We start from the raw sequence: 15,392 nt of genomic DNA, 5'->3' as shown, positions 1-15,392 counted from the left end.
CGAGCCCCAGAACTCTGCCCTTGGGGAGAGAGAGAAAACGCCCCGTCCTCCTGGGAGCTCGGGACTGGCGGGCTCCCTCCGGCAGGAGCCGCCGGGTTCTGCTGAAGCGTGGCGCCACCTGGTGGCGGCAGCGAGCAGGACACGCCGCGGGAGCCCCCGCTGCTGCCCTGGCGCCGGTCGGCCCCCCGGTACCACCAGCAGCGGGACCTTCGGCCGCTGAACCTGTTCCTATATTGCTGCAGGAATACGGAAAAGTAATGTTAAAGCATTCCTCTGGCACCCTTTTGCTGCGTTCCTAAGTTCGTACAGATGCGGCGATGTATGTTTTACATCAGTTTGCAAGTCTGAGAGTTAAACAGTTTAAAGTTTGTTAAAATACAGGTTTATGTCGTTAACCTATTTAATTAGGGGGTGATGTTCTTGTATGTGTGTCTCACTGGAATCTCTCTGGAGAGCTGCAGAATAACAGGATGCTAAATTGAAGGATTCTTATTATTAGAGATGATGTAGTACGTGTTACCAAAATAGGCCAACAAGGAGAGGGGCAAAAGTCTAAAGTAAAATAATTCTACTATTTGAAACTCTTTTTTGTTAGTATTCAGGTTTTATGCCTCTTTTTTCTTCTTTTTGTAGCTTTTCTCCTCAATAATTATCTCAGAAAACTTTAGACGTAAAAAGCTGAGATTCTCAAAGGTCATTGGATTCCAGGAATTCTGCATTTCTAAAAATCCCCATCTATCCTTAAAATTCATAATAATGCTTCTAATCACATGGAAACCTATAGAAGCCAAGAGAAGAACCCTAGAGAGCCGAGGAGAATACCTGGCTATATGCATTCAGTCCAAAGGAAGGAAATATAAATTCTCACTGTCCACAAAAGCAATATTACTGAAGCCCTTCTTTTTCTTTCTCTTTTTTTTTTTTTCCTCCTATCTACACAATCAGTGCTAGAGGCAAAAAAGATTTCCAGACAACTCATCTATACCTAAACTTGCAGTCTCTTTAGGCTTTGAGCCAACTCTTTGAAGATTTTAGATGAACAACCTTATGAGCTAAGATATCAGCGCTCTTGCCATTTCACTCATGCAGTCACATGCCTTTCACTTAGCTCTTTAATCTCATATTGATGTGGAAATCAATCCCAGGCCTAAATGAAAAGTATATGCTTCCTTTACGGTTTTATGCTTTGAATATATTTCATTAAATTTATTAAAAAGATAGGTTATGCAGGATACCTTGCACTGTACTGGCTAGAGGCAATTTTAAAGGAGACTTTTAGGACTCAGTCTTAGGACAGTTTTTACACAGTCTTTTAGCCTGTGTGCTAAGCCTGGCCTGTGCACATGTTTCTGCCTCATGTAAGATAAGAGCTTCTAGTCAACACTGAAACACAATTCATTAAACACACTTGCCATATTGCTCTCAATCAACCCCCGAAGTTAATGTAAGGACAGCACTTACATACTACAGTAAAACACAATTCAGTACTGAAACTGAACTCCAGATCAGTCTGATTAAAGACCCCCAAGGATGAAATAAAGGAGCAAAATTTTCCAAATGTCTCTGTAGAATAAACAAATTAAACCTGTGCTTTGCTGTCCTCCTGCAAAACTTGAGAGGTGGGAGTCGCTGACCGCCTTCCCAAAGTTTCAAAGCCATACATTGAGACAGCTGTACATATTTTCCAGCCTTGCAATATTCAGTCTTGCATGCTTTCATCTAAAATCAAATCTGTAGTTTGCCTGCTCCTTACAGCCTTGTTTCTCCCTCTAGCCACTCTGCCGTCTGTCACTGTGGGCACTGCTGGCTCTCCAGGGCCCAGGCTACTCCAGGGTTTGTTTCTTACTCCTCTGCCTTCTGGCCAGCCACAAGTCAGCTGAACACTTGGCTCTCAGGCTTCCTTTCTGGAGCAGTAGAGATGACAGCACTGGGACTGCTGCCCCAGCTGTCCCTTGCAGGATCACATCCCTCCAAGTTTGAATCACTCCGAACGATGAACTAGCTTCAGTCGTAACCCTGGTTTCCTCTTACAAGTATTTGATTATGTCCATTATGCTGTGTCACATGTTAGTTATTACCTTTTATTGTATGCTCGTCATACATTTCTCAACTGGTTAATTACTTTATCCACGCACTAAGTGTATAATCACATTCCGGTCATTAGCATTGCACATTCAGTTCACGCCTAAGCTGTGTTACAAGGGGGGCTATATTTGGATGTTTCTCGAGCTGCATGCCCTCATAATATACCCTCTGGCCACAGCTGATATCTCAGACCATGAATAGCTCGTAAGAGCTGTCTGCTTCTGTCATCCCTTCAAAAAAGCCATGTAAGGAAAGAAACGCTTAAAATCCAAATGTCTGAAGTTATGACATACATAAAAGTATTTAGACACAGAATTTCTGGTCATGCTTTCCTTTTTTTTTTTTCATTGTTTTCACCTGAAGCGTAGTCATTTCCGTAACATGGCATCTTCCAAAGAGGAGGCAGCCAGAGGGAAGTACAGGGAAACACAGAAAGGACATGACTCTACTGCCTTCTCCACCTTGCAAGCACTCCTGGATGAGGCTGTAGATAAGCAACTGTGGTAGTCCCCCAGACACTGAGTTCATGGAATCATGGGATAATTCAGGCTGGGAGAGACCTTGGGATGTCTCTAGCCCAGCAGGGACAACCCCAACAGGCCAGATTGCTCAGGGATTTGTCCAGTGTGGAGTCTGGGAGGCTGCTCCAATGCTTAGCTATCCCCACAAGAAAAACCTTTTATTTACATCCAGTTCACGCAAGGTAGGTCTGCATGGGCAGGCAAAAAGCTGCACACAGCTTTTTCCTCAAACATGAGCCACGAGCCATCTAGGTAGGATAGGGATATGTCAGTAACAACCACCTGCTTGGTCCTGCGGCAGCTCCTGCACCTTTGCACACAAAGACAGCTACACAGATCTGGCACTGGATTGGGATTCTGCTCACCTGCCAGTGGAGACACGTCCTGAGCTGCATGGCAGAGCTGGGGGCTTGGGCGCCTGACAGCCCACCCCATCACTACAGCAGCCGTTCAGTGCTGCAGGGCTTTCTTCCCTCTCGGACAGCAGGTCTGTTAGCAGGATGGATGGAACCAAAGCAATCTAAGCCAACAGGCAGGCAGGAACTCTTCTGTATTTTAATTTATTTTCAATTTGTGTGGCTTAGTCATTTTGCTAAAGAATACTGACATTCACTGTTTTGTGATACACTGATTTGCACCAGATTATAGCTGTCATACTACAATTGGTATTTCTCTAATTCAGAAGGAGGATAAGCTATACCTTATATATATTTACTTAACAAGTTGTCCTTTTATTCATTTAAATACAACAAGGGTACTCACTTCTCAGTAATGCTGCTTTTCATTTCACAAGTGCTTTTTTTATCTAAAACAGGAATGATCAAGGGTACAGGAAACTCTTACATGAAAACAGGGCAAATTTTCCAAAGAATTCTTCTTTGGAAATATCTTACAAAGAGAATGAAAAAGAGAGAACATGAAAAGATATAGGTTCTGAAGAGTAGTGCAGAGATGGGATTTCTGGTCTATCCATCAAATACAACAATAAAGGAACATTTGATGGGATGATGGGTTACTGCAAAGCAGTAAAATACATGCCTATTAAATAATGTGTATAATTAAACTGCATAACTTGCTGCCACAGGAGGTTAATGAAGGAAAAGCATTATGAAATTCTGACAGGACTGGATAGTTACATGTGTTTGGAAAACCTCCTGAACTATTAGAAATAGAAGACACAGGACTCAAAGCGACCATATGGGTTCATCAGTCCAGGCCTATGCCATTACAGCAGTCTATAGTGCCTGCTTCTAAATTTATCAAGTTCCATTTTAACAATAACTGTCCCCATTGCTTCTGGAAGGCTGTTCCAAAAGCTGATTCTTCTAACCATTAAACACATTTGCATGATTTCTAGCATAAACACATGTCCACTCGTTCTTATACCAACATTCTCCTTCAACTTAAGTACCTCTCCTTCTTTGCTAGTGTTTGTTTCCCAGCCATTTCTGTAGAGACACCATACCCTCTCCCATCCACACTGCACACAGTACAGCACCCTCTCAGAGGTAATCGAACCACAGCTGTGCAGCCACACTAGCAAGCCTGCCTCTCTCACCGAGGCACTGCATGTACTGACGTGATCATCCTTCTCCTCAGACTGGAGGATACTTGGTCTTTGCCAGCCTGGACATGTCTGCTTGCAGTCCCAGGTTGGTGTAGATGTGCCCCTACAGAGAGTCTCAAAAGCAAACACAGGCACTTACAGTGCAATTTGGATGCAAGTCAGGCGCTTCCTAAACATCTATGCAAAAACTCTGCTGACCTGAGGCAAGCACGGGGGCACCTGAGGTACCACAGGCACAAAGAAGCCTTTTTCAACAGCAGTAGGACCCCGTAGCTGCACTAGCTTGTGTGGCCAGAGCACCACTGGCTTTGCTCGCCTGGCTACCTCTGCAGACCCCTGTTCCTCCCACAAAATCACTTGCACTCATGCACAGGAGACAAAAGTCACTTCACCTCACTTACCACTAATGGTGAAGGCAGTTCAAATAACTAGCTCAGATGTACGTATCCACCTGTGGTCAGATTAGTGCCACCCAAGACACATGCATAGAGAATTTCTTTGCTTTCTCCCCGTGTTTGGAGGTGTAACACCACAGCTCCAAGTTCTGGTCCAATACTACTGCCCACACATTTATTGCCATCGCAGAGTAACAGCACTGGTTCAATAAAAGAAAACCAGGTTGCAAGCCCTTTGTTGCCAGAGGGATTTAAACTCACTCCTTCCCCCTAGCAGAAGGGCCACCTGACCAGGAAAGGGTACACCCAGGAACAGGCAGCAAGGAAATAGGACGTGCACCTGCTCTTGACCTCCATCACTGCTTAACACTGGGCTACTATGCACCTAGGAAGGGGTCATGAGTATGGACATGAATAGGGAGACCACCCAAGACTGCTCAGTAGCCCAGAGTTCAGAAATCCACACAGAGGAAATAGATGTGGATTCTGTTCCTGGGCAAGTCATGCACTTTCTGTTCAGATTCAGATTTCTTGCATGAGAAAATGGACTTACTGCCTAACAAATACTCAGACGACTGGGCTACAGAATAAATGTCCCTTTTTACTGTCCCTGAGGACCGTTGATGCATACCTGTGGCTGTGTTTAACTTACAGTGGTAGACAAGCAAGCAACAAGGTGTAAGCACCTATGGAAGTAGATAGAAAGAATTGACAATAACGTATGAATCAGTGCTTGCACTTGAACTATGTCCTGTGGTCAGCTTATCTCAGAAAAGACACAGGAGCTGCAGAACAGCTTTAGGGATGGATGGCAAAGGAACAGAAGCATAGGAAAAAACTTTAAGAGATTGGGACTGTTTAGCTGAGAGAGGGAACAGGAGAGAAATGAAAAATGTACAGAGGAAACAAGTGTAATTCTTCTAGTACAAGAACAAGGAGACAGCCAGTGACAGCAACAAACATAGATCTGATGAAAGGAAACACTTTTTTACTCAGAAAAATATCGTTTATTACTAGCTGGCAGAATTCATTCACAAGAGCAGGTAAAGTGCTCAGGAGAACTGAAAAAAATACTTGGGAATACTGCATGTACTCATTAAGAACCATTCACAAATTAGAAGGAAAAAACTTTATTTAAAAAAATGTAGCTACAGACCTTTGTTCTTCAGGGAATAAGACTGATTAGGTTCTACAGGGAACTGAAAGGTAATTGTGCAGCCTCTAATTCTTTCTCAGAGGCTGGCCCCGATGTATGACATGAAAATTGGGCCAGATAAACCTTTGACGTGGCTGCCACAGGCAGGAACTAAGTATTTGGAACTTATTTACCTTGGAAAAGGAAATGGAAGCAGGGAAAAGTAAGCAAAAGCAGGGAGCATACAAGAAGAGCAATAAATGATAGAGTGTAAACGGACAACAAGTTAAACTCAACTTTATACTGGTCAATGTGTCATTGGAGATTCATGAGGGTGCATGTGGCAGGCTCAAATTTTCATACTCTGATTTGCTGCTTCACAGAAATACAGGAGGAACGGTCAGTTTTGGAAAATACCAAGACATCTTCAAGTATGCTTAAAACCTTTTGTAGGCAATGTACACGTACAAAAACACCTGCCACCTTTTCCCACGGCTCAGCTAGTCCCTTACTCTAGTCTTGTAGCACATCACTACAATGTAAGAAAATAATATAGCTCTTCTGTATGGGGACATTTCACCATTAAGCAGGAAAATCAAAGCAAAAAGCTTTCCCAGTCATGTTTTGATACGGATAAATTAAGATTTTTAAAAAGGAGTCTGGATTTTGAACACTCACAGGGAAGAAACGCATCTCACCATAAATACAAATGAAAGAACCAGGTGTCAAGATATAATAAACAAATGGGAGGACAGAGTGAGCCATCTGCTTCATCAAAGAAAAATTTCATACCCTGCAAGACTACAAAATATAAACACTGCATCGATAAGAGAAAAGTTTTGGATTTTCAAGGTCTAGAATGTAGAAACTGCAGCAGCAGTGGTGGGGTTTGTGCCAGCCAGATAATGAGATCAGCCTAGCCTGAGCTGTTGGCTTTTCCCAACTCATGACCTCCAGATAAAGCACATTACAGGGGGAACAAGAGTTAAGTCCATAACTGGGTAATCCACAGGGTCCTCAGTCCCAGTAGCCCTTCCCCAGTCACATAGGGAGTGAGTAGCCCTGCCAGGGTGTGTGGGAACGGCTCCATGGGGTGAGGTCTGTTCGTGCAATTTGGGCTGGGAAAACCTGCAGGAATGGGAAAAGCAGGCCTGGAAACATCTAACAGCAGAGCTGTAAAAGAGGAGAGGAGTCATGCCGAGGGAGGAGGCTGGCTGCAGATGGGCTGCTTCCAGCCCCATCAGTGCAAGGCAGCTGGGTGCTGAGGCAGGACACCCGGGCAGAGAAGGACAGTGAAGCTGGTGGCTGGTGCAGGAGACCAGGATGAGAAGAGAGGACAGACAGCATGTGTGTGAGGCCGTATAAGTGAAGATGGTCATCATTTTAGGCACTTCAGAAAGGAATTTGGAAAGGTTGGGAAATCTGTATAACAACAATCGTTAGCTTTCTTTGTCTCTCATTAATTCATCACCTCACACTGTCTCGGTCAGGTCATACCTACAGTCAGGATGCTGTTCTCCAGCTGATTGAGCGTTGTCAACTACATCTGGAAACCGCCCAGTATATTTTGGGTATTACTGCACTAGAAATCCAAGTATGAAATCCAAGAGATAAATATGGAAAACGCCACTAACTGCGCTAAAGGGAGAGGATGTCAGGTGTATTACATTAATTCACTATAACCATACAAAGGATTAGAAATAAGTTGGTCAGTGCAGTTCCTCAACAAATGATTGAATGCAGGCCAGAGGAAGCTAACAGTGCTTATGCTTAACTTACTAATGCGACATTGTGTGCACCGCAGGTGACCCCAAGCAATTTAATCAGAACTTAAGCTCTCTTTAAGAATAAAAAAGGAAAATCCACCCTCACAGTTGTGAAAATAACTCCCTGAATGGGAACTACTGTAGTTATGTGAATGACCTGCTTAATTCTACTGTCAGCTAGCAATAAAAAAGCGCAAAGAAACAAAAACCCTGAACCTTTTGTTTGTTTCTGTAATTTGCCTAGATACATTTCTATGCTCTTTGTCATCACACAGTTGCCAGCTGGGCAGACACATGACATTACTGCAAGGATGTTCTGTTTGCCAGCGATGTCAAATGAAACAGGCAGTTCAAACATGCCATAAAGACAAGATCATGAACTTTCTTAACAGTCTTCTAGGAAACAAAGACCATACAAACACTGGGTAGAGTTACTACAGAGTGATTAGCTGAAAGCTGATGTTCATAGCTTCCCATCAAGTAAATAGCATCACAAGTATTTTCTTTTTCAGCTGCGCACCAAAGAGGATAAAAATCTTGTCTGGGCACGAGTGGGATTTCTGGGAGCTAGGCAGCACTCAAAAAAGCAAGAAAGAGAACTTAAAAGTAAATTAATCTACCTAAACACAGTGCCATTAGAATGGCTTTGTATTTCCAAGACTGACACATGAAGCTGTAATATATGGCAAAGGACTTTTATGAGACTTGTGTGCTTCTGGGCTGCAACTGGACACCAGGGAAGATTTCCTGCTGCATCTGAAATGAAAGCAGTGCCTATGTGTAAGTAACTGAATCTTGTCCTCAGTATAGGTTATATATGTGATTAGATGTGAGTAATTCTGTCCTGCCAATCTCTGAGTGCTCTAACTCTGGAACATACTTGTGGAGCAGAAGGTATTTGTTCTCCCAAGGGGAAGCTTACCCTCCTTTCTGTAAAGATATTACAATATTGATCACTTTTCTGCGCACATGCGATCTAACACCATAAAGCTGTTATAGTGAAGGGTCTTTCAAAGGAACAGAAAAGCTCTGTATTTTTCCATCCAGTGTATACTTCTTTGCATTTACCAACACCAAAGTTAATTCGCGATCTTTTTGCTTGTTTCTCTAGCTGGCTTAAATCTCAATCAACTTCCTCACAGTTTCCTTTCATAGTGGTTAACCTACATAAGTAGCTTTGTCTTCAAATTCCTCTTTCTCCCTTTGTCTCTCTTCTTCCCAGATTGCAAACAAATACCTGAAGCAGCAGAGGGTTTTGCATGGCATCTCAAAGCATTCTGCTGTTAATTTCACCACGCTGGGAGGTGATTTTTCACTGCACTCCTTGGTTGCTGTCAACTGGCCAATATTAACTGTTGGGTGTGTTATGAAATACAGGAAATCCTGATGTAAAAAAGTTCACCAAAGTAACCTAATTGTGCCACAGTATGGATTCTAAAAATGCGTATTTTCATTTCAGCCACTACTGGACTTCGTGAGTCCTTCTTGGTGCCATCCATCTCACAGACAAGATTCAGAAAAGTAGGTAGGGAGCAGAGCTGGCTCTGCCTGCACCCAGCTCCTTCCTTGCTCCCCTGGAGCAAGAGAAGCGGGACCCACTGGTTCCTCAGCTGCCAGAACTGCTGCTGATGTTCCCCGCCATTGTCCCTCAGTGTGGCTGCTTGGACCATGGTGGACAGGGCTACAGCACTGCCCCCAGCCCAGCCCTCACCCCCACTTGGCTTCCTTCTTGGGAGAGGACAGCGCGACCAGACCAAGTTTCATTTCTCCCTTACCTTTTGGCCACAATGCAGCTATGCTCCACTCTGTGTGACTTCCCTCAGACCCTGGGCTTATCGGCAGGAGTTAAAAGTTTCTTGTAGTAGTTTCTTTTAGTGGTTGTCCTTTTGTTCCCGAGTTCATTGTTTTCCAGCATGGCTCACCAGGAGGTGCTTGCAGGGACAGCAGGGAGCTTACTGCAGAGGTTGAAACGTCTTCAATTCCATTTCCATTCAATCGCCACAGTTGACTAACCCAACACCCAAACTTCACATGCATATTTACTCTTGCCAAAAGCATCTGTATATTGCCCTGTTTGGCACCTGTTTGTTGTATTTGTTTTTTATTCACTAGCATTTGGAAATTTGGCAGCAATCTCACCATGACTGGTTTCAAGGGACTATTCAAATACAGGAAAGTACTAAGGAAAATCACAGCCCAGATTTTCTCCTCTAGAACAGCCACTTAAGACAGACTCATAAAAATCTACAGTCAGAAAAGCTGAGGTGAATAATTTAGTTTCCAAAAGCATATGAATCATCAAGTTAAAAGTCATGCCAACTGAAACATTAAACAATTAGATTAGTTGGTTCCTATTTTTCCAATATGTATGTAAATTAATTCATTCTGCAAGGGGTAAAACTTTTGGTCATTATCTTAGTATGCCTATCAACTTGTAATGAGTTTTTAAATAGTATCAACTGAATTTTAAGATATAAGTCCACTATGGCACTTGAATTTTTGGGGTACCCCTGAATATGGATGGGACTGTTCTCCAGGCACGGTGCAAATACAAAGCTGGGGAGGGGGGGAAGAGTTAGTTTAGTTTCAATTTCATTTACGTTGCTTTGCTACACAACCTCACAGAAGGGATTTAGAATTGTTCTTTTTTGCAAACTTAAGGGTGAACATTGCATTGATTATCTCAGATTACATTAAGAACCAGAGCACACATAGAATCCTGCTCACGTGTTCGGTTGTTTCACTGGGACTTGGGGACAGAGTTAACACTTCTGCACTTTCAGACTGCTAAGAAAAATGTGTGCAGTTTCACTGAATACTCAAACATTTTGAATGTCTGATTCAAAACAATGAACGGAAGGCAAACAAGAGAGTAAAATAACATTAGAAAACATGAAACAAAAAACCTGGCTAGTCCATAAAGAGGTATTACTCACCAAGCAATGCGATGTTGGACTGTCAGTAGGAAATTTCTTAAGATAGCAATAAATTTAGCTTTCTATCATATCAGCAATTATAAACAGTAGATAGTATAACTGTGTGATGAAAAAAAGTTTGAGCGTGGTATGCACATATACATTCACTTCAGTCTTAAGCTCCTGTAAGCAACGATTAACAACTGCGGAAACACGCCTTTCATGTGTAAATTTAGTAGTTTCTAGATCATAAACCTGATGGCGTTATGAAGATTTCCTGTCTGAAATATTATAGTCACACTGTCGCTTTGGACAGTTGGCCAAATCCTGCTGGCCTCCTGCCCCTGCCACATCTATTGAACTCAGAGGTTTCAAATCAAAGGACAAATTTTAGCCCAGGATCTTTTAACCGCCCACTCTGCCAGCGTGACAAGCACAAGTTTGTGGCTGCTATTTTGTCCGGCCTGCTTTCCTCTACTTTATGGGTTCAGAAGCCATGTTGATATTACAAAAGGACTATAAGTCTCCTCTTAAAATCTGATTGAAGTTGTTGGAATGAGGAATTTATTCTGACTGGGGAGAGGTAATTGGGTATATTCCAGTAGTTTGCATTCAGATGCAAGGAGAAAAGGAGATTAAGTAGATTAACCTCCCTCATCTGGGAGATGACACTTCTTGCTGTGTTTGAAGTATTTTGTGAAGGAAAGATGGCACTGATTTTGAAGTTTATATTAATCAAATCTCTTTGATTTTGTTTGATGCAGCAGCTGCAGTGACACACCCTCACTCTTTGAAAGACTTGAGCTGCAAGGGCCAGAATTTATAGGAGACCAGCTATAGCTTAGAAGTGTCACCTTCAGCCTCGAGGGGGAAGGCAGGCACTTGTCTAATTTCCCCTCTTATCTTCTTAAATTTGCGTTAGAATTGGAAACAAAGGTGGGTGATTATATCCTGATAGAAAGCTGTGACTGAGAGGCAGGTTTCTGCACCAAAGCAAACTTTAAAATTAACAGAAGGATGTTAAGTGGCAAAAACCTTCTTTTCTCCGCCCCCCCCCTTTTTTTTTTTAATACTTATGACAAGAGGCTGCAGATGCAATCTCCTATGAGCAAGCTCTTCCTGACCTGATTTTTTAACACTGAAATTTTACTAGTAAAAAGTGACACAAATCTATTCTGTGATTCCAGTTTGTCACACGGAGGTGATATTGGGCTGAAAACCTACAAACATTCTACACACATTTCATCTGCTTCAGTCCTACAGATACTTTTGGCTGGTTTTCATTTAGTGTTTGTGAGTACTCCTGAGATGAAATGAGAGTTCTGAGGGTCTGAATTAAACAGCATCAATTTCTGTCTGACCACTACCAAAGGCAAACGGTGACAATAGATCAAAACTGAAACATCTTAACACAACATCAAAGGCAAAGCTTTGTCATTAATCAGGTATATGAAAGGTTTTCATTTTATGAAAAACCCTTTTCAATAGCCAGTTTCATTGGAAACCAGTTCCACATACCCTGTTAAGATCTGACTACCAAAGCCCTACCTAGAGAGGCTTTTCTTGGCAGGAGGCTGAAGGTGCCTCTCCTTGCCCCCAGTCCCACCTGCTGGGAAGCATACAGAGCACTACAGGTTTCACCCCATCATGTCCAAAGGAGCTGCTGGTGCTCCCAGCCGCTCTCCACCCCCAGACAAGGCACTAGAGACCGTTTCCAGACGGGGCTCTCCACAAGCGTGGTCCCACATGGCTCATACCAGCTGGACTGCTGCATTTGCCTGGTGGAAAATAAATCTGTATAGGGACAAGGCAGGTAGCACACTTTCCCAGCCACACTAAAGAAAGGGAGGGGGTGGGGGGGTGGCTTTCCATGTTTGTTACGACACTTATGTTCATTGCTATTTATCATATGAGGACCAGGGACATGAACTGACTGAACCTTGGAAAGCAGCCAGTCCTGGAGAGATGACTGTGTGGATTTTGTGTTTTCATTTTATTTTCTTAAAGAAAATCAAAACCCAGAAATGGGTAAGTTTTGACCTGTTGTTATTTGTTTTGGCAGTGACTAAAAGGGATAAGGCAACTACCTGCTAACAGACTTTGGCTACATTTAATTGCTAAAAATCACATTGCGAGTGACTTGAAGAGATAGTCAATACTTAATGAAATTGTTCAGAACAGTAACTTTTCCAGAGAGAGCAAACCAAGGAGGGTAACCAGCTGTTTATTGAAGCTGAACCACTATTGAATCAACACTTAGCTATTAAAATATATTTAATCACCATTTTAACTGGTCTATTCCCAAGGAGTTACTTAGTATCTTAAAGGTGCTGGGGATTTTTCTCTCTTCTCATCGGCCATCACTCCTAGGAAATCTTTTATTTCCACTTATTTCACTTTTCAGCCAGAAGTCAATCACAATATGCAGTACAAGACATCAAATATTAACTGAAAGAAGCAATATTACTGTAAATGGCTAGAAGGCATTACTACAAATATCAAGTTTTATTTAACTAGTATATGACAGATGTATCTTAGGAGAAATATTACAAGTTTGAGGCTCAAATTCAGCATTCATAAAGCTGCTGTCTGGCTGAAAGTTTCTCAAGAGAGATTCTGGCTACAGACATAGGCACTGTGTCGAATTTTTAAGTATAGAAAAACAAACATAAATTTTACCGACTATATCAATTCAAAAACACATTGAGGCTTAGGTATCACATTTGAGCAGTGATTAATACTCATTATCTCAGAATATACCTCAGTCTTTTTTGCGTGGTGCCACCAGAAATTATTTTTGACATAGGCATTATTTAATACCATTTTCAACAAGAATGGGGTTGCCTAAAGCTGAAATGTCACGTCAGCCACAGGGAAATGCTGCCCAAACTTCTGTGAAGCCTCTTGGGAATTAACAGCTGCAGTTTGATCCCAGCTCAGCCTTCAATTCTAACACGACTGCAGGAGTTTCCCAGCTAGCTGTAAAGAGAAGCTGTTTTTCCTGAAGCCTTGCAGTCCTTCACTGAGCACTGGCTCCTTTACCTCCTCCAACTGAAATACTGCCAAAACCTTACTTCCCTCTACTCCTTTCATTTACTCGACTCCTCTCCCCAGCAAATAAGGAAGCAGCAAGGGATTAAAAAAACATCTTCAGCAACGCGAAAGATTAGACAGCACTCCCCCTTGTAAAAACCTAGTCCAGAGGATGATGCAGCAATCTTTTCAACAAGCAATAAGCTTTTACAGTGGTACTTGCCCAGGCTGTTACTACTGCATGCTCTAACATTTCAGCATATCTGGGACAAAACAGACGTACCTGCAATGTCCCCAGCACCGCGGGCAGACCCTGCACAGCTCCTGGGAGCCCAGCTCCCACCACAGCTCTGCCAGGCACAGCGCAGCCCAAGCAGCATTCAGAGCCCACTTCTAAGGTAAAGGACAAGCAGGGAACACTGAAGAAGATGGCAGTAAGGCCACAGGTCCACTAAAAAGCGACAGCTTTACTGTTAAGCCTTTAGCCTAAGCTCAAAAGCGAAGGCAAAAGAAGCAGCAGCTCCTAGAACACCATTCACAGGAATAATCAGAACAAGACCAGACTGGCCTGAGTAAAGACAGACAATTAAAAAAAAAAAAAAAAAAATCAGGTTAAGGGTTAGATCTAGCCTCTCCAAAAACAAGGTGATACACCAAGCAAACCCACTTTCCATACTTACAATAATGCAGCTTTATATTAGCAATCAGACAGCAAAAGGCCAGCTCTGCCCTGTAGCCAGTTCCTCTACCTCTGAGCTGCTGCTCAAGCAATGCCCCCTGCCCGCAGGTGCAATGAGTCCCCCCGGCTGGACACCCCCACACCTGGGCAAGGTTTAGCTCTAACTGGCTGTTCACCTGTTACCTGTTAGTGTCCCATACCACTTCTGTAATCTTTCTTATAGATTCTGTATTAAGATTATTCTCTTCCTGCTATAAGATTATACTAATTATATATATATATATCTTCCATGTGATAGTCATTTAAAATCAATTTGTCTTATTTGCTGTATTCTATCATTAATTCTCCTGGTAAAGTTCTCTCAAAGTCAGTTATTTGGAATACTTTGGGTTTTTTTCCCCTGAAATTAATTCCTCAAACTTTTTTTATTAACAGATCATAACGAGGAGCAACAGTAGGAAGGAATGTAAAGAATAAAGGGGAATTACAGGATAAGCTGATTGTTCTGCCTGAGCTGAAGGTGGTCCTAGCACTTTCTATCACAAAACTCTGTTTGCACTTGAACTTCCAGGCTAAAATTTTCATGCAGAGGGCCTGCCTCCGCCTGACTGACTTGAAAACTTCAGGGAAAACAGCTCAGCCATATCCGAAGACAAAAGTGAAGGAGAACACTGGTCCAAAAATCTGGAACCACTTCAGGACACTCTTTTTATTTCTGGGTAGGGAACTAGAAGCTTGTGAAGGCCGTTACCTCTTGTTGCTATTCTAGGAAGGGGCAGAAGCAAGGAAACCACTCAAATCACGTTCCTCAAAATAAAAATCCGAAGCACATAATTTGTTAGGAATAATCACTAAATTCTGTATCTACACTAAGGATTGTCTGTGAAGCGTCCAAGTGGGACAGGACACAGCATTGCTACAGGAGGGAGCCAAAGGGCAATCCCCTTTTGTCCTCCCTGCCCTCATCCCCTGGCAGAGCCCAGCAGTGACAAAGCACAGTGACGCGCAGGGGCTGGTGGCACGGGGAGCAGGACGAGGGTGCTGTATGCTGGAGCGGGGAGCTGGGCAGGGGCAGCAGCCCGGGGCTGGGGTACAGCCTGCAGGCAGCAGCAGCTCCGACCAGCTGAGCAAGACACTGGGAACGAGGAGCCCTAGAAAGGAGCTTGGGAACACGACAGGGAGCCTGGCACTGAAATGGGGGTTCGGAAGGGTGAAGGGGATGTGAGACTGGCTGCAGAAAGCAAAGCCCAAGAAAATGGTCCCAGGGCACAGCGGGACACCCTGGGCTGCTGTTCC

Source organism: Falco punctatus, assembly GCF_963210335.1.
Source record: "Falco punctatus genome assembly, chromosome: 4".
NCBI classification, from domain to species: Eukaryota; Metazoa; Chordata; class Aves; order Falconiformes; family Falconidae; genus Falco; species Falco punctatus.
This window is presented reverse-complemented; position numbering follows the sequence as displayed.